The sequence below is a fragment of the Ursus arctos genome, unplaced genomic scaffold (genome assembly GCF_023065955.2).
Source record: "Ursus arctos isolate Adak ecotype North America unplaced genomic scaffold, UrsArc2.0 scaffold_9, whole genome shotgun sequence".
In the NCBI taxonomy this organism is placed as follows: domain Eukaryota; kingdom Metazoa; phylum Chordata; class Mammalia; order Carnivora; family Ursidae; genus Ursus; species Ursus arctos.
This window is the reverse complement of record NW_026623111.1, coordinates 68,036,123-68,056,140: the sequence shown is the minus strand read 5'-3', so window position 1 is coordinate 68,056,140 and position 20,018 is coordinate 68,036,123. Positions and strand designations below refer to the sequence as shown.

Sequence of the window (20,018 nt, the reverse complement as noted above, 5' to 3'; positions counted from 1 at the left end):
GTTTTTGGCTTTTACAGACAATTCTAAAATGAACATTCGTATAGTTTCTTGGTACGGATTTACAAGAATTTCTTTATATACCTAGAAGCAGAGTTGGTTGTAAGGTATTTGCCTGATTAGCTTTGTAACAGTTTTATAAGATAATACAGTTATTTTCCAAAATGGTTGTGCTAGTTTACAATATGGTTTATCATTTGCTTATACTGGAAGATCTGATTCTTGCCAATCTGGTAGGTGAAAAGTGACATTTTATTGTGGCTTTAATTTGCATTTTCCTAACAAGTTGAGCATGTTTTCACTAGTCTTGTTTCTTCTGTGAAATACTTCTTGGTGTCTTTTGTCCTTTTATTTTTTCTTAAAAGAGTTCTTCATAATAGGATACTAATATTTCTATTGTTAATCTTAACACATTCAAATATAGTTATTTTTATATCTTAAGATTTTTTTTTTTTAAGGGACGCCTTGGTGGCTCAGGTCATGATCTCAGTGTCGTGAGATCACCTCCACGAGCCCTCTGTCAGGCTCTGTGCTCCGTGCAGAGTCTGCTTGAAAGGCTCTCTTTCCCTCTCCCTGTTTCTCTCCCCCTGCTCATGTGTGTGCATGCTCGCTCGCTCGCTCTCTCAATCTAAAAAAAAAAATTAAGGATTTAATTTTTAAGTACTCTCTACACCCAGCATGGGGTTGGAACCTACAACTCTGAGATCAAAAGTTGTATGCTGCACCAACTGAGCCAGCCAGGGGCTCTAGGTCTTAAGATATTTCTTATAGTCTAGAAGTCAGAAATTCTCACGTTTGTCTTTAGTCTATTTGGAATTGATTTATGTGTGAGAAGTAATTTAATTTTTTTTACTATGGGGATGACCAGTTTTCTATTTATTGACTAATCCATCCTTTCCTCAGGGACTTTATCTACATGGCGAATTTCCATGTAAATGTCTATTTTGGGACTTTCTTTGCCATTCCATTGGTCAGTTTGTCTAACCAAGAGCTAAGGTGGCACATTATTTTAATTGCTGTAACTTGATTAAAGGTCTTGATAGCTTATAGAGCAAGTCTCCCCTCACTTTAAGGAGTGTTCTTGGCCTTTTGTTTCATTAAATATTAGAATCAGTTGTCAAATTCTTTGGGAATAAAAACAATAGGAGGTTCTTTTTTCTTTTTTTAACTAGAACCATATTTCATTTATAGTTACTTAGGAAGTACTGACAGCCCTACAATATTGAATTTTACTAGGTTTTGCTATTCTTTATCAGAGCAAGGAAGTTTCCTTCTATTTTATTAAGTTTATTGTAGGGGTAGAAATTTATGAAACACTTTGTTTTCCTCTTGAAATAAATGTGTTTATTCTCCTTTAATCTGGTAATGTGGTGAATTACACATAAAAAATTTTTTTGAATGTTGAGCCATCTTTACATTCTTGGGCTAAAGCCAACTTGATCATTAAGTAACAATCTTTTTAAAAATACACTTCTGAACTTTAATTGCTGATATTTTGTTTAGGACTTTTACATCTGTGCTCAGGAGTGAGATTAATCTGTTACTTTGTTTTCAGTTTTTAGCCTCAAAGAATGAGTTATGGAATATTCTTTCTGTTCTCTGAATTAACATTGAAATAATCCACTTTTTGAACATCTGCTAGAACTTAATTGTAAAACCACTGGGGTCTACAGTTTTCTTTTGTGGAAAAATTAACTACCAGTTCACTATTTTATTGATAAGAGGATATTTTAGAATTTTTAAGTCGGTTTTGGTAAGTTTTATTTTTTAAAATGCCATAATTTTCTGGATCCCATAAGTTTTATTTTCATCATTTCATTAATGTTCACTTCTAAATATTTTTAAAATGTTTATTACGAGTTTTTCTTTGAGCCATGAGGTTAGAAGTGTATTTTTAAATTACTAATTTTATTTGATCAGTGATCATGACCTGTTTGACTCCACTTCATGGAAATATATTGAACTTGTTTTATGGCCAGTTGTGGAGTTAAATTTTGTTATTTATGTATTCTTAAAAAGCCTGTTTTGGTGCAGTTTCTGTATTCGTGCATTTTTTTTTTTTAAGATTTTATTTATTTATGTGACAGCCAGCGAGAGAGGGAACACAAGCAGGGGGAGTGGGAGAGGAAGAAGCAGGCTCCCAGTGGAGGAGCCCGATGTGGGACTCGATCCCGGAATGCCGGGATCACGCCCTGAGCCGACGGCAGACGCTTAACGACTGCGCTACCTGTATTTGTGCATTGTATCAAACTAGCAGTTTGTGCTACTCAATCTTCTGTACGTTTCCATTTTTTTTCTTTGGCTAATCTCTTCCTCAACAGTGTTCCTCAACATTCCATATTATGATTAGTTGTTACTAATGTGTTGAGGTTTTAGGTATATGCTGATTTTAAACAGAGTTGAGCATTTTAAGTGTGTGTTTTCAGGTGTGTATTTGATTGCTTTTAGGGATTTTATCCTGGAAGGGAGCTTTCACTGGTTAGTTTTGAGAGTTCATGGACCCAAAAATGCTTCAGCCTTTTCAGACCTCAGACCCTTTGCTCTCTCAGTATTTGAGAAGGCAAAACCCCATCCAATTTCAGTACTGTTGTGGAGCTGGTCCTCTGAATTTTCCAGTATGTTTCCCTCTTTTGTGGTTCACGTTCCTGGTTGCTTCCCCCCTGCTCAGTTGCTAATTTCTCACAGGTCTTATACCTGCCCAAATTTTGGGGTTCCTGAAACACCTAGTTTAATTAGGATGGTGTACATAGGTTTTGTTATCCTACTTGTCCTGTTTTTTGGGGGTTGGGTGGGGGGTGGGAAGCAGGTTAAGTGGTCAGAAATTTTACCAGCACTTCCATTTCTGTCCAAGACTTTTGCCTTTTTAAAAATATTTTTCTGTGTGTTTTCCCTCCACCCCTTCCTACTCTTTTAGTAGTTAACCTTAAATGTGCATTGAAATCTTCAACAACCTAAAGTTACTTAGTATGTTAAATGCCTTCCTGAACACTGAGGGCCTTAGAACACTAAATTTCACCACCTCTCTTCCAACCTTTGTTATTCAGTATTTTAGTTGTTTCCCAATCCACATGTAAACATTAATATTTATTTGGGTTCACTTTGATCATTTTTCTTTTGTGATCTCAGACATTCCTTCTGAGGTAATTTGTTTTCTAAAGAATGTATTTCTAGAAGTTACTTTAAGGAAGTTCAAGATAATCTCTCAGTTTCTGTTCATCTGAAAATGTCATTTTACTGCCATTTTTACATCTAAAAAAATTTTTTTTTAGCTTTGTTGTAGTTGACAAAATCATATATTTGAAGTATAGAACATAGGGGTAATTGGCTGCCTCAGTCAGTAGAGCATGTAATTCTTGGTCTCAGGGCTGAGTTTGAGGTCCATATTGGGTGTAGAGATTACATTAAAAATGCATATATATACACACACACCCACGCACAGAACATGATTTGAGATATACAGGTCCATCACAGTTTCATGTGTGTGTCTGGTGAGAACACTTAAGGTCTACTCTCAGATTCCACGTAACACTTAACTGCTACTCTTGATAGTTTAACTGGGTACAGTTCTAGTTAATAATTCTTTTCTTTCAACAGTTAGAAGTTATTCCACTATTATCTAGTTTCCTTTGTAGTTTAAGTCAACTGCTATCCTTTCCTTCCTATGGGATCTTTTACTTTCTGCTACTATTACAATCCTTTCATCTGTTCTCATCTGTAGTTTCATTAAAATGCATCTAGATGTGTGTCATATTTGTCATATATCTTTCTGCTTAGAAAATTTCAACCACGGGCTCTTTGAATATCACTTCCTTTCCTGGAACTTTACACAGAGCTGAAATGAAAAGTAATGAAATAGTTTAAGCCGCTGTTACAACATGGAATCTCTAGTTTCAACTGCTATTTTTCATTCCCAAATGTACTATATTTCATTCTCTTTTAGATAGGCTTGGCCTAAGTTTTTTGATTCATTTTTGCTTCTTTTTCGTTTCTTTGAGCATTTCATATATAGTTAACTTTATATCCTATGAGTGGTAATTCTAGTATCTGAAGTCTTTCAGGGGTCCTAAATCTGTTTATTGTCACTGAATTTTTCTTTATGGTGCCATTCTGCCACTGCGTGTGATGATTTTATTTTGTGAATGCTTCCTTGGTTGAACTTGTGGGAATCCAGAGTTTCTAAATTGGGCATGTTCTCTCAGAGAGGTTTTGCATTTGCTTCTGTAGGCCAGGAACTGCCCCTGGGACACTTTAACCCTCTTCTTTGTTCCTGGCCTAATTTGGGGTACTCAGGCTTGGCTCCTCCCCTTACCGTCCATCCAAGGCTTTAGTCTCAATCCCAGTGCTGATAAGGGCATTTGTCCTCAGGACAACCATGGCTTTTCTGTTTACTTACCATTCCTGCTTACATATTGTCCTTGGAGGTTTCCCTGCTTTCCTGAAAGTCTAGTAAGCATTTTAAAATGTTCTTATTTTATCCAGGAACTAACAAACAGTAATGGGAGAGCCCTTTAGGGGGTGCCTGGCTGGCTCAGTAGGTAGAGCATGGGACTCTTGATCTCAAGGTCATGAGATCAATCCCCGCGTTGGGCCTAGCACTTACTTAAAAAATAATGAAGTGTATTTTATTAAAAAAAAAAAAAAAGTCTTTAGTAACCCCCACAAGTAGTGTGTTGCCACTACCATTCTAGAGCCAAAGAAAAGGGCATAGTTTTGTCTTAATATTCACTTAACTTTCTCTTATTACTGCTAGACTCCTTTCTAAAATTGAGTATCTTAGTAGACTTTAACAGTTTTTAGTCCCAGATATTGTCATACCTGAAGGTTTTTTTTTTTTTTTTTCCTTAAGATTTTATTTGAGAAAGAGTGAGAGTGAGCAAGCAGGGGCAGAGAGAGAAGCAGACTCCCCACTGAGCAAGGAGCCCAATGTGGGGCTTGATTCCAGGACCCTGGGATCGTGACCTGAGCCAAAGGCAGACGCTTAACCAATGGAGCCAAGGTGTCCCCTGAAGTTTCTTTCTTGTAAATTTAAAAATCAGGAATTTATAAAGGATAATTCAGGATACGTAACATTGCTTTGGCATAGATGGGTCTATCATCACTTCTTGTCTCAAGTATGAGTTTTTTATACACACCAGACCCTTAACTTGATATTATAAATCCCTTCATAAATGTGACTCCACAGTACTGGTTTTCATTCAGAAAATAATTCCGTTCTACCTGAAGCTTTGCAACTTTTTTTTTTTTAATGTTTCCATTTTGGCCTGTGGCCAAAAGTAATAAAATTTTTACCTGACCATAAATTGCCTGATTCCCTACCCCCCCCCCCATTCATCTGCAAACAATGTTCTTTTTTCCTGTCTGGAAACCAGAGCCCAGGACTGAAATGATACAGGGCTATTTGTATTATATCCTAACAGTGCTCACTACCTATTCTAATGCAGTATTAAATCCACGTGCTTTGGGATCCAGGTTACTGAGGTCTAATTTATATAAAATTCATTCACCATGTTTACAATCCATCATCTATTAAGTTTAGAGTTGTGCCAACATTACCATAATCCAGACTTAAACATTTTCATCAATCCCTGCCCCCAAATTTTTATGACTTTTCTTGCAGTCCATCCCCACTTCTCCCCAGGCAACCAGGGATGTGGTTTCTGTCTATAAATTTGCCTTTTCTGGGTATAGGTGAGATTGTATTCTAGATAGTTAAGCATCTGGCTTCTTAGTATAAATTGGTTTTTGAGGCTCACCAATCTATACTATAGCATTTTTATTGCTGAACAGTATTTCCATCTTATGTTTATATCACATGTTTATCCATTCACCAGTTGATTACCAAAGTAGTAATTAGTAAAAGTTTATTGTGTATATACTAGAAGCATTCAAACCACAGAATGAGGCTAAAGGGTATATTATCAAACAGCTTATATAGTGGGAAAGCAGTGACTGTTTGTTTATTCTTCCCAGTGATTAATAGGGAATTGGTCAGTGGTCACCTCATATCAACTTTGGGAAACGTTTCAAGTTTTGCTTATGAATTTTAGAAGCATAAGCAAGAAATGACCCGGGTCAAGTTAATCTTGCAAAATTAAGTTTACTGTGTATAACTAAAGTGGTTTTGTCGGCCCAAGGAATTTTTAAGGCTGTTCTCCATTTATTTTTAATAATCACCCCCTTTTGGTCATTTCCTTAGCAGGCTGAGAGTACTGTTAACCAGTACAGTGTTATTCTCAGTTACCACTGTTAATTTAGTCAGGCCAAAGAATCACATGTTCAGGGCTTTCATCCAGCTAGTTGTCAGACTGGAGGGCCATGCAGTCACCATCTACGTCATCTCTGTGGTTACCGTTGAGTTCATCCAGTTGTCTGGTAATTGGTATGTCAGTGGCTGCTGACAGGCATTGAAAACCCTCAAGAATATACAATGCACTGGAGACGTGAATGTGATGACGGTGAGGAAAACCACTTGGAAAAAAACAAACCTATTTATATATATAGGCCCAACATGACATATTAGCATTCACATCCTCATGGTTACTTAAAACATCCTTATATTTGTCCTTTCCTGTGTCAGTTGAGCTTTCACCTAAATTAGGTCTCTGTATAATGTGAGGAAACAGGTAATTTAACGAGATGCATTTCCATGGAAACAAAAGAGAAAGATTAATAGTTCCAGCAAATCGGAGAGCTGTCAGTTGAGAAAATTTCTAGTGTTGGGTTCAGATGGAGTGGGGGCAAGCCGTGAGAGTCTGACAGATTTTCCTGGTTTGCAATGTGAATCAGACATATGAGCTGTTGTGAGGATTTCTCTGAAGTTTATATCAAGTTGTGCAGCTTTAACCTTGCATGGCTCTGGGAAAAGGGCAGTTTTAGTTTCATAGTGATTCCAACTCAAAAGAGTGGGAGAAAACTGGATGTGTTAGTTTGGAGAGTTCTAGCCAAACACCGGAGCAAACTAGAAGAATTCAGGATCTAGTCTAGTTTACAGGTAGAAAACAAAACCTCAAAGACAATAGTACTAGAATCCAGTATCCACACAGGTGTATTATTGAAAGGTAATTTTTTAAAAAAGATTTTATTTGTCAGAGCGAGAGCACGCACACCAGCAGAGGGAGCAGCAGGCTCCCCACTGAGCAAGGGCCCCTCGGGACTCGATCCCAGGCCCCTGGGATCATGACCTGAGCCCAAGGCAGATGCTTAACCGACTGAACCACCCAGGTATCCCAAAAGGTAATTTTTCCTCATCATTCCCATAATGATCAGAGATAATGACAGTAGACTAATTTGCAAATTAAATCTAAAGTTGGCCTAATTACACAAGTGCAGCAAGAACAGGGATTTACTGCTTTGCTGGGACTTTTCATAAGGAATCTCAGATTGGATTTTCAAAAGCTTGAGGCTAGGAAGCCAAGCCTAGGACTTACCCAACTGTCCTGTTACAAACAGAGCAGATTCTTATTGAACTAATTTTTCTTTTTTTTGAGAGGGAGAGAGAGTATGCATGCATGTGAGTGTGAGCGGGGTTGGGGGGCAGAGGGAGGAGAATCTTAGGCAGCCTCTATGCCCAGTGTGGAGCCCAACGTGGGGCTTGATCTCACAACCCTGAAATCATGACCTGAGCTGAAATCAAGAGTCAGACACTCAACTGACAGCCACCAAGGCGCTCCTGAACTAATTAAATACTTTTCAAAATCTGGAGAGATCAGGTGGAATGAAAGCGATAAAGGCTTTAGCCTTTGTTGCAAACATACAGTTTACCAAATTGCTGTAAGTTATAGATAGCTTAAGAGAGGAGAAAAAGGGGTCCTTTAAATCTGAAAAACATTAAAGAACTAGCAGTGTCTTAAATGAAATCACAAAAATTCTAATCATCTTCATAAGTTCATTTAGTTGTTTCTAATTCTTGTTTTGTTTCATCTTGGGTTAGCAGTTTTTCCATTAGAAATTCTTACCCAGTTCAGTGTTAACGAAAGTTGCCAGAAGCCTGCATCTTTGAATAACTGTCAATATCTTTCCCATGAATTTCTTTCAAAATGAAGCATTTTTGTAGGAACACTTCTGCAAAACAGAGTAAACAACTACTGTCTGTAAACGGCAAAAGACTTATTAAAGATCTGGTGAGAGTTCCTATATATATATATACCCTCAAAATGATGCAACTGGCAGGTAACTTTGGTTATTTTTTATGATCCATAGTATTTTAAGATTATACCTGAAACTATAATTGATAACACTATACAAGACATATGAAATTCTTAAAAATCTTATAATTTCTGAATTATTTTAATGACCTATATATCCCAGAAATAGGATCTAAGAACATTAAGCAATTACAAATTATTTGATGTTTCCCATACAATTTAATGTATCAAATAAGCCTAAATAAATTAATACTTCTCTTTTTCATTCAGAATTTGATTTGGAGAAGTTTGTCAAAAGATTTAAAACATCTGATCCAATATGATCATTGGTCACTGTGAAAATAGTTATCCATTCAACCAAAGCGACAAAAGATTTCAAAGGCAAATACAGAAAAGTTTCATAGTTATAAAAAAGCTTTTTTAATAGAGAAGACTCAAAGGCTTGAAGCACAGGAAATATTTTCATAAGACACAGATCTTTATTTCCTAGGCAAATTACATCAAAGTTAGTTAAAAAAAAAAACACTTTGTTTACAATTTCTTATTAAAAGCAGACCAATAATCAGCCAAATTTTAATTTTTGCATCAGTATACTTTTTTTTTTTTAAAGATTTTATTTGACAGAGAGACAGCCAGCGAGAGAGGGAACACAAGCAGGGGGAGTGGGAGAGGAAGAAGCAGGCTCATAGCGGAAGAGCCTGATGTGGGGCTCGATCCCGTAACACCAGGATCACGCCCTGAGCCGAAGGCAGACGCTTAACCGCTGTGCCACCCAGGCGCCCCCCCTCTGTAACTTTCTATATCCACTTAGGTTTTGTCCTTTTTCCTTCCTTCTTCTGGAACAATCATTTTACTTTAGGACAAAAATTTTTTTTCCCTAAAAACAAGGCAAAACCCCAAAAGTCCTTTCATACCTTTCCTTATCCAAAACACACATTCTATTTTCCTTACCCTTTTTTTTTTTTTTGGAGCCCAACATGGGGGCTTGAACTCACAACCCTGAGATCAAGACCTGAGCTGAGATCAGGAGTTGGACGCTTAATTGAGCTACCCAGGCGCCCCACCTTACCTACTTTTCACCTACAGTTCATTTTTTTAGCCCTGTTACTTCTAGTAGTTTTAATTACATATATTAGAATTTGTAACTGTTAGTTTTCACTAGGAATTAAAGCTCCTAAGAAAACAATTGTGGGTTGACAAATTTATAAATGTATCTCATAATTCCTAGAAGTATATTCTTCCTCATAGATTTTTTTTGGTGTGGCACTAACCATGTTTATTAATGGACCCAAATATCTTTTATCTCCCTATAGAAATTAAAAAGCCAAAAGTAGATAAACATTAAATGCTAAATGTAAGTTTAGAAATGACTTAGTCAATGAATATCCATCATTCAGTTAAAATTAGTATAAACTTCAAGTTATTGCTTTAAACACTCATGTTTGGATTAGACATCAAACAACTAATCATCTTATTTTTCTTTTTGGCAAATTTTGAAGACATACCTGCTTTTATTAAACCAGCCAAACTTAAACAAGTTTTTATTTATCAAAGATTATCTCATCATACTGATCTTGAAAAACATCTGGGAGTATCCTTAATTTTCTTTAAGTGAATTAAATAGAACTCTTCGCAATTTAATTTTAATACCATCTGGAAGAAAAATACCACACCTGTAATATACATAGGCATTAAAAAAAAGAGACATCCACAGAGATCTTAGAGCTTTTGTTTTGAAAATTTTACCCAAATCTCAAGGTACAAAAGTCAAAAGAATTGTTGGTTGTTGGACCCAAGCTGTTTTTTTTTTTTCTTTTGAGAGAGCACGCATGCCTGCAAGAGTGGAGGGGTAGGAGCAGAGGGCTCCTCTTAAGCAGGCTCCAAGCCCAGCACATAGCCCAACGAGGGGCTTGATCTCATGACCCCAAGATCATGACCTGAGCGGAAATCAAGAGTGGGACTCCCAACCGAGCCACCCAGGTGCCTCCCAAGCTGTGTTCCTGACAGATGCACTAAATTAAGGGTACATGCTCAGATGGCCAAAGATTTTTTATTTGCATGCTGTAAAGGATACTTTCAGAGCTCTTTTTGGAGTCATTTTTGTCTTTTAGAAGCTTCTGCATATCAGTAAAAGGATGCATTCCATGGTCTGTGAGAGGTTTGGAATCTTCTAAGGCTGCTCCTTAAGGTGGACCTATTTACATTAAAGGTTCCCCAAAGTGGTCCCCACAATTTCAAAAGTTTATTCATTTTCCAAAAAGGCACAAGAGCCTCCTCCATAGACCAGGTGGAAAACTATCCTTGCCTTTAAATGTCTAAACTGAGAGAGGCCCTGTTTTCTAACGGTTTCAAAACACAGAGAATCACATTCCACACCCCCCCCCATTCACCCTCTGAACAGAATAGAATGACTTACCAGGAAGTTTCAACAAGCGAAATGCAGGTGTGCACTATAAAGTTGGAGAGCTGAAAACACAAGGAGCAGGGCTCAGATGCCAGACTGACTTACCCTCAAGTTCCAGGATTAGTGAGAAGACTGAGTTCCGTGGGCTTCATGGGTACCAGCACCTGTTTGTTCACTGACCTTGGAGACATTCGGGGTCTTCTTTGGATCCCACTTCTGTTGCTAGGACATGGCAAAAGTTCAGAAATAACGGAAGTAAAACCAACCCATCACCCAAGTAGTGATTAGTAAAAATGTATTGTACACACACCGGGAGCACTCAAACCAAAACCTGGAATAAGGCTCAGAGGAGTATTTGTTATCAAGCAGCTTATATAATGAGAAAGCAGTTTATTCTTCACAGTTTTGGTTATATTAGAATTTTCTTAAATGGTAGGGAATTGGTCAGTGTGTTTCCTCATACCAACTTTGGGAACTGTTCAAGTTTTGCTTATGATTTTCAAAGGCATAAGCAAGAAATGACCCAGGTCAAGTTAGTCTTGCAAAATAAGATAAGTTTTGTTTGTATGACTAAATTGTTTTTGTCTGTTCAGAGAATTTTCAAGGCTGGTCTCTGTTTTTTAACACTGCCATGAATGTTCATGAGCATGTCTCAACATAAACATGTTTTCATTTATCTTCATAGGTTCATACAACTGGAATTGCTGGGTTGTATGGTAACAGTTTTTAAGAGACTACCAAACTTATCCACAGTGGCTGTACTATATTATATTCCCATCTGCACAGTATGAGGTTTCTGGTTTCTTTTCATCCTAACACTGTATATTGTCTTTTTCTTTGCTTATAGCCATTCTACTGGGTCTGAAGTGGTACCTTCTTCTGGTTAAATCCATGTATTTTTTCCTAAGGGAAATGACTGCTCTCTAGTGGTGCATTCTGCACATTACAGTTGCAATAAGGGCACTAATGAGAAGCCTAAAGCTAAAACTTGTTAACATTTACATTCACTTCATGCTGTGCCTGCATTGCTTAGCACACTGAATGCAGTTTGAGGCCCAGGTTCAAAATGTTTTTCTCATTACCACTAATAATAATCCTCAGGAGCTGGCTGTTGACTGTGGTTTTTACTTAATCCCCGGAGGTACATTATAATCAAAACTCTATGCTTTTGTGCTTCAGATCTCCTCCACTTCAAGCACGCAGATTTTTTGTGTATGGGTTTACACCTGTGGAGTGGCTAATGCCGATGAATAAGGGGAGGACAAGGACAGTTTTGTTGACTCGAACCTACCACATCCTCTCAAGCCAGAGCCAGAGAAGTAAATAATTCTTACTAGTGGAATGAATGTAAATTCTTTTTAATGAATTGCACACAAATGGAATGTCTGGTGGCTCCCTGGTATTTTCAGGTAACACTTTGTAAATATGCCTGTAGAGAGTTGTAAAGTTTTAGAATGGGTCTCAGCTGACCCCAGGCTCGTAGGCTCTGCTGAAAGGAGAGTGCTATGCACGTAAAATAGCGAAAAATTGAGCAAAGGAAGGAACCTGGCCAGGGATTACAGGAATGTATATTTGGTAAGTAATGAAAGATGTGGCTTCAGGAAATTACGGAAGTAGAACCAAACATTTAATGGTTTAATGTGAGAACCTACAACTCTTGCTTTAATACAACAGGCTATCACTTTTTTTTTTTTACAGAGTGTCCATATGTGAAATTTCCCTAACTTCCTGTGTTTCAGGTAAATGCGGTGTGCTAACAATACATTTTACTATCCTTACATGTCCATTAAATGATCATGTGTACATACATATGCATATACACATAAATGCATATGCATACACAAATGCCTGAACACAGAATAGGAGAGAATATAATGGATGGGCCTCCCCATGCCGTAGGGATGGTGATGTATCATGGATGGAGTAAATGAAAGGAAAAAAGGCTGAGTAGCTCCACTTTGCTCCAGGGAATTTAGGACAAATAGGGCACAAGACTGCTGTCCTCTGCTTAATAGATAAACCGGCTTATGCCACACTGTCAAGCTTGAAATAACTCAGTCTGAACAGTGTAGCCACAGGGTGTTAGTTTTACAATAGCATCTATATTAGGACTGGCCGGAGGCAAGTACAATGGCAATCTGAATGGGAAAGTACCAGATCTGAAGTTACCTGTCACCTGGATGGAAAAGAGACATGCCGTCCAGAAGCTAGGCACCGTGCCCCGTGCTGTGTGTTAGCACATTCTGCAGCGGGTCATTGACACAAAGCAATCACTCAGGCTATTGAATGGATAGAAGTAAACCTCATAGGGTAAGAAATCAGTCTTCCGTGGTTCTTTTACCTTCATTTAAAATAAGCAAATGCCAGGTTAATAGGACTGTAGTCAAGTGAGGCCTGGGACTGACCTGTGACTAATTTTAGATTTGATCTCTGTAGGCCATAAGAAACCTATGGTGAAATTCATTCTGTACATCCAGTGGGCTTCAAAATGCCAATATTTCACAGCTTTCAGTTTACCCAGGATGTGTATCATTTGAACAAGTAATATGTTTTAAAGATTAATGGACCTTCAAATGCTATATGTCACTATTGTGCATGCAGTTTCACTTCAATAGGGATCAATCATTGCCTCCTACGGGGTTGGAAAAAAAGAAATGGGAATTGTAAGCAGCTCATGGATGATGTTTTCTGAGGTGCAAGCTATGGAGCAAAGTTGAGAAGAGAGTCATGCGGTGGGTTAGAGGCAATCAACAACCTAGTCCAGGTTTCTTAATTTACAAATTAGAAGAAAAAAGATAACCCCATAGAAAATGAGCTAAGCACAGGAATAGGCATTCCACAGAACCAGAAACAAACGGCCAATAAATTTGTGACAAAATGGTCAATTTCAGTTGTCAGAGAAGTGTGAATTGTATAAGGTTTTTCATATTGTATCCAAAACTGGCAAGGATGTATGCCCAACCTGATAAAGGCCTTATATAAAAAACCCATGCCCAAACTTTCCCGCAAGGTCAGAGCAAGACAAGAATGCCCACTCTCACCACTTTTATTCAGCATAGTACTGGAAGTCCTAGCCACAGCAGTCAGTAACAAAAAGAAATAAAAGCCATCCAGGTTGGTAAGGAAGAAGTAAAACTCACTACTCTATATGCAGACGACAGGGTACTAAATGTAGAAAACCGTGAAGACTCCACCAGAAAAGTACTAGAACTGATTGATAAATGAGTTCAGTGGAGCTGCAGGATACAAAATCTATGTACAATGCAATCTGTTGTGTTCTTATGCACTAACGAAGTAGTAGAAAGAGAAATTAAGAAAACAATCCCATTTATAATTGCATCAAAAAGAACAAAATACCTAGGAATATAAATTTAAGAAGTTTAAAGACCTATCTATACTCTGAAAACTGATTTAAAAAAAAACCCTCTAAAACAAACACTGACGAAAGAAATGGAAAGACATTCCATGCTCATAGGTTGGAAGAATACTGTTAAAATGTCTGTCTATACAACTCAAACCAATCTATAGATTTAATGTAATCCCTATCAAAACATCAGCAGCATTTTTCATAGAACTAGAACAAACAATCCTAAAATTTGCATGCAACCACAAAAGATCCCAGATAGCCAAAGCAATCTGGAAAAAGAGAAAGAAAACTGGAGGTATCACAATTCTAGATTTCAAATTATATTACAAAGCGGTGGTAATAAAAACAGTATGGTACTAGCATAAAAATAGACACATAGATCAATGGAACAGAAAACCCAGAAATGAACTCACAATTATACGGTCAATTAATCAATAAAGGAGGAATGAATACACAATGGAAAAAAGACAGTCTCTTCAACAAATGGTATTGGGAAAACTGGACAGCCACATGCAAAAGAATGAAACTAGACCACTTTCTTTCACCATACAAACTCAAAAATGGATTAAAGACCTAAATGTGAGACTTGAAATCATAAAAATCTTTGAAGAGAGCACAGGCAGTAATTTCTCTGACATTGGCCATAGCAACATTTTTCTACCTATGTTTCCTGAGGCAAGGGAAATAAAAAACTATTGAGACTACATCAAAATAAAAAGCTTCTGCCCAGTAAAGGAAACAACAAAAGTAAAAGGCAACCTACTGAATGGGAAAAGATATTTGCAAATGATAAAGGGTTAGGATCCAAAATATATAAAGAACTTTATAAAACTCAACACCAAAAAAAAATCCAATTAAAAATGGGCAGAAAATACGAACAGACATTTCTCCAAAGAAGACAGACACATAAGATACTCAACACCACTCATCATCAGGGAAATACAAATCAAAACCACCATAAGGGGGGACGCCTGGGTGGCTCAGTTAAGCGTCTGCCTTCAGCTCAGGTCATGATCCCAGGGTCCTGGGATTGAGCAGGGAGCCTGCTTCTCCCTCTGCCTGCCACTCCCCCTGCTTGTGCACTTGCACACACGCTCTCTCTGGCAAATAAAATCTTAAAAAGGGGGGGGGGCACCTTGGTGGCTCAGATGGTTGGGCGTCTGCCTTTGGCTTGGGTCGTGATCCTGGGATCAAGCCCCGCATGGGGCTCCCAGAGGGAGCCTGCTTCTCCCTCTCCCTCTCTGCCTGCTGTTCCCCCTGCTTGTGCTCTGTCTCTCCCTCTCTCTAATAAATAAATGAAATCTTAAAAAAAAAAAAAAAAAAAAAACCACCATAAGGTATTACCTCACACCTCTCAGAATGGCTAAAATAAAAAACACAAGAAATAACAAGTGTTGGTGAGGATGTGGAGAGAAAGGAATCCTCTTGCACTGTTGGTAGGAATGCAAACTGGTGTAGCCACTGTGGAAAACAATATGGAGGTTTCTCAAAAATATAAAAATAGGACTATCCTATGGTCCAGCTATCACTCTACTGGGTATTTTACCCCCAAAATACAAAAACACTAATTAATTCAAAGGGTTACATGCACTCCTGTGTTTATTGCAGCGTTATTTACCATAGCCAAACTATGGAAGCAGCCCAAGTATCCATTGATAGATGAATGGATAAAGAACATGTGTTATATACAACAGAATATTATTTCACCATAGAAAAGAATGAAATCTTGCTACTTGCAACATGGATAGAGCTAGAGAGTATTAATGCTAAACGAAATGTCAGAGAAAGGCAAATGCCATATGATCTTACTCATCTGGAATTTAAGAAACAAATGAAAAAAAAAAAAAAAAGACAAACCAAGAAACAGACTCTTAACTATAGAGAACAAACTAATGGTTAACCAGAGGGGAGGTGGGAGGGAGAGAATTAAAGACTACACTTATCATGATGATTGATTAATTAATTAAAGGGGGGGAAGAATACATACCCATCCACAGTTGATATGAGAGCTTTTTGGGAGAAGTGGTTTGGTTAACATCCAAAATTGTAAATTTGACTTACCTTTTGATCCAGACATCCCCCTTACAAAAATTTATCCTATAAAAATACTTAAAAGAATGCAAAATGATGTGTATATCAAGATCCCTTAAAAAAAAAACCAAAAAAACCCCAAAACCAAACCAAACAAAAAACAACCATCAGTACAGCACTGTACCAGAATAATGGTGGGGGGTGTCCAGGGAAGGTGTGTATGCATAATGTGAGAACGTTTACATAAAGGGTGATATATTCTTACTGCACAATATTTTGTACCATAAAAAGACTGAATAAAGTGAAAAGAATCAGAATTTGGTATATTCCACATTTATGTTTAAACACAGGGTATAAGTGCACAATAAAAGTTCTGGAATGAGATGCACCGAACTTTACGGCTGTTAACTCTGGAGGGAAAGGGATGAAGTATGTTTGCCCTTCCTATTTTTGCTCTGTATGCTTTTATGTCATTTTTTTTTAAATAGCCTATTTGTAAATCAGTTGAAAACAGGATTTAAAAAAAAATGATTTACATGTATATGTAGGCTTGGGAAGCTCAGCAAAGCCACTATAGCATATCACTTACTCCCTCCTTAAGATGCTTGCCAAGTCCTCAGCTGCAATCCTGGGTGCCCAGTCTTCCCTGCAGGAAGAGTTTCTTCAAAAACTGCAGGACAGAGGTGGAAAAGCAGTGAGTCGAATAAACTGAAGACATCCTTCTAAAGCCCATGCAGTTGAGTACAACTCATTTTTCACGTCCAAGAGTGCACGTACCTGTAGAAAAATATGTGTGTGTGCCTGTGTGTGTGTACACGTGTGTGTACTGTTGCTTAGATGATAATGTACAGAAATATTTAGCAGTAGAGAGCTACAAACCCGTAATTGTTTCTGCCGCCTACCCATGAAGTAAGGTAAATGAGAAGTTAGGACTGGGCCCCAGTAATAGAGAAGGGTGATTTATAGCACTTATCCAGGGCAGGCATATGGTCTTTTGAAGCTAAAATAGAATTGTCTGTTTAGGAAGTACTCCAGGTCCGCCCTCCAGTCTGTTCGAAGGGCACAGGTCTTTATTATCAGAGCCTTGATGTCTCACTGCAGTCTTGCTTTCAGCGGAGTGTGGTCTACGGGGAAACCACAAACACTGACAGAGTCCTGTTCTAAGACAAAACAGACCAGACGGGTACATTTATCTAAGCACAGCCAAAGTAACAGCAGATAAACCTCTCATTATATTACAGTAAAGACGCGTTGGGCTTCAAAGTAGTTTAAGAACGGATTGGAAGATTCTCATCACCTAGATGTCCTAAGTGAAAGTAGCCTGGGTTGTGACAATTTACATTTCCAACAACGCTGGCAAACAGTGAACAAATATCTATTTAAATAATTCAGGCCCTAAGAGTGCCAAAATACTTACTAATACAGACTGAGAAGGACACAAAGGGCAAGGACTGCTTACCCCAGAGCTGCCGCCGCCGGTGCTCCATGGCGATAGTGTGGCCTCGTGGCGCCTGGGGAGTGGCCCGCACGCGCCTCAAGACACCAAAAGCAGCAACTGCAAAGACATTGGTAGAAGTTGGCCTACTTAAAACAAACTTTATTTAAAAGTGCCATAATAGGGATGTCTGGGTGGTTCAGTCGTTACGCGTCTGCCTTCGGCTCAGGGCATGATCCAAGAGTCCTGGGATCGAGACCCACATCGGGCTCCTCCGCTAGGAGCCTGCTTCTTCTTCTCCCACTCCCCCTGCTTGTGTTCCTCCCTCGCTGGCTGTCTCTCTGTCACATAAATAAAGTCTTAAAAAAAAAAAAAGTGCCAAAGTAAAAACTGAAATGCAAAAGGTAACTTGGAGAGAAAGTTCTTTTTTTTTTTTCCAAAGATTTTATTTGACAGGCAGCGAGAGAGGGAACACAAGCAGGGGGAGTGGGAGAGGGAGAAGCAGGCTTCCCGCTGAGCAGGGAGCCCGATGCGGGGCTCGATTCCAGAACGCTGGGATCATACCCTGAGCCGAAAGGCAGACGGTTAACGACTGAGCCACCCAGGCGCCCCTGGAGAGAAACCTTTCTAACATAATAAGAGGTTAATATCCTGAATACAGAAATCAAAAAGGAAAAAGATGAACAGCCTGAAGGGACTCATGTATTCTCTCTTGCTGCTCAGCCTCATCTCTTCCTTAAGAGAACCCTTCCTAATGGTGAACTCATTACATGATTTAGATGAAAACCTTCCCCCCATCCACTGAGTTGGGCACTTGAACTGGGTCTTAGGGTATTAGCCACATAACCCACACTCTGCGAATGGCAACTTGGTATGTGATGGGAAAAAGTAGTGCCACAGGGATAAAATGTAAATGAAAACATCAGAAGACACCGTTTCCCACCTAAAGAATTAGGTGGGGTCTTTTCCCCTTGCATTCTCCAAGCATGATACCCAGGACTGGTAAAGGAATGGATTATGAACGCATGCTAAAATCAGGAAGAGTCAGAAGTTGTTGGGCCAGGGAAAAGCCCATATTCACAACAGCGTTTCAATGGTTGTATCTTAACCAAACATTGAAAGTTAGCATCGCTAACAATTTTAGGTGCCTCCTGATAGGACACAATGTGAAGTATACCACATCCCCTGTGGGGTCCTGCCAAATATAATCCAGCCTCTAAGACCTAACCCACTTTGTAGGAAATATAGGAGTTGGAGGAATGAATTAAAGGACACTTTGGGAAACACACAAATCCAAGATGTAGGACATCGTATTTTTTAAAAGATTTTTTTATATAATGACTAAATGCATGAAACTTGACTGAATCCTGGTTTGAAATAAGCTCTAAGAACTTTCAGGGACAATTACAGAAATTTTAACATGAAGTGAATATTAGATGTTTGCTGAAAATTTTTCTTAGATGCTAACATGAAACTGGTGTTGGAAAATGTCCTGGGAAACGTGTGAACTTTTTTGGGCTGAAACCCAATTCAGCATAAATATATACATGCAGACATTTACGTAAGGACAATATGGTAAAATATTAATTGCTGTATCTGTCCAAATAGTTTGATTTAGGGATGGTTACAGAAGCATTCTTCACAATATCCCCTAATTAGAAATAATCTCAATGTCTAACAAGGAGGTTGGTTAAATAAACTGGTACAACCATACAAAGGACAACTACTACTTAAAATTTGTAATAGACAAGATAGGACATGGGACAGTTTTTGTAAAAAAAAAAAAAAAAAAGATGAAAACCAGAGATTTTATGACCCATCTTTCAAGACCTACTTGAGATTTCTGTCCTATAGCTTCTCTTAATGAGGACTAAAACACTCCCTTTTCCCACACTTGCCTTGCGTGCTTACCAGTTCTTGTTGCTTGTCGACTCTACCACAAGCTTGCTGAGTGAGCCTGGGTGTCTGTTCAGTAGGACCGCTGTAAGTAGAGGTCAACCTAACCTACAGAACAAAAAATGAGAAAGGAAGAGGAGGGTAGTGAGATCTTTATCAGTGTTTGGTCGGAGGCTAGAGGGTAGCTGTGGGGATATTATGGTGCAGTGAGGGGGAGCGGTACATAAAGGAGCCACCGGTGAGTTTATGAGTGTTCATGCCAGGCTCTACACTAAGCACTCTCCAGAACCATCTAGCCCAGTCCTCACCATCTTACTACTATATAGATACTACATCAATGAAGTTTATAAATGAGAAAACCCCAGAGAGGGTAAGTAACTTGCCTAAGGCCACATTACAAACTCAAAGAGCCAGGATTCAAATTCAGCAAGTCAGATTTCAGTACCTAGGTTTTTCCTGATTCACTAAAATCACTGAGGTAGGACATGACTTCTTTCAGAGTAGCCAAGGGAGGAGAGACCAGACGGCCTCTCAAAACCATTCAATACCAACATTCTACATACTGTGCACCCAACAAACATTGAAAATAGGCAGATGATGGTCACCGTTGCACCTGGCACTTAATGTCAGAAAGAGAAGATGCCACACTGGTGAGAAGCTAATTTGGGTGTGACTATAGTTCTTAAAAATAAACCAAAGAGAAGGATGAGCTTCCCTCTGCCCACACTTCTTTTCCAAGAAATA

General features: G+C 38.5%; 1 protein-coding gene across 2 annotated transcripts in view; it reads right to left on the bottom strand.

Annotated features, from left to right (window-relative positions):
- The window catches only part of AFF1 (ALF transcription elongation factor 1), a 227,104-nt gene that overhangs the window by 13,458 nt on the left and 193,628 nt on the right, over nt 1-20,018 (bottom strand). The window contains exons 19-23 of one of the 2 annotated variants that reach the window (XR_008958494.1): nt 19,290-19,382; nt 17,403-17,498; nt 10,558-16,613; nt 9,647-9,794; nt 7,953-8,058 (exon numbers count right to left, since the gene is read on the bottom strand). The gene's annotated coding sequence lies outside the window, so the exon portion shown is untranslated. Of the gene's footprint in view, nt 1-7,952; nt 8,059-9,646; nt 9,795-10,557; nt 17,499-19,289; nt 19,383-20,018 lie in introns of both variants that reach the window. The other variant, XR_008958493.1, reaches the window with a different exon arrangement.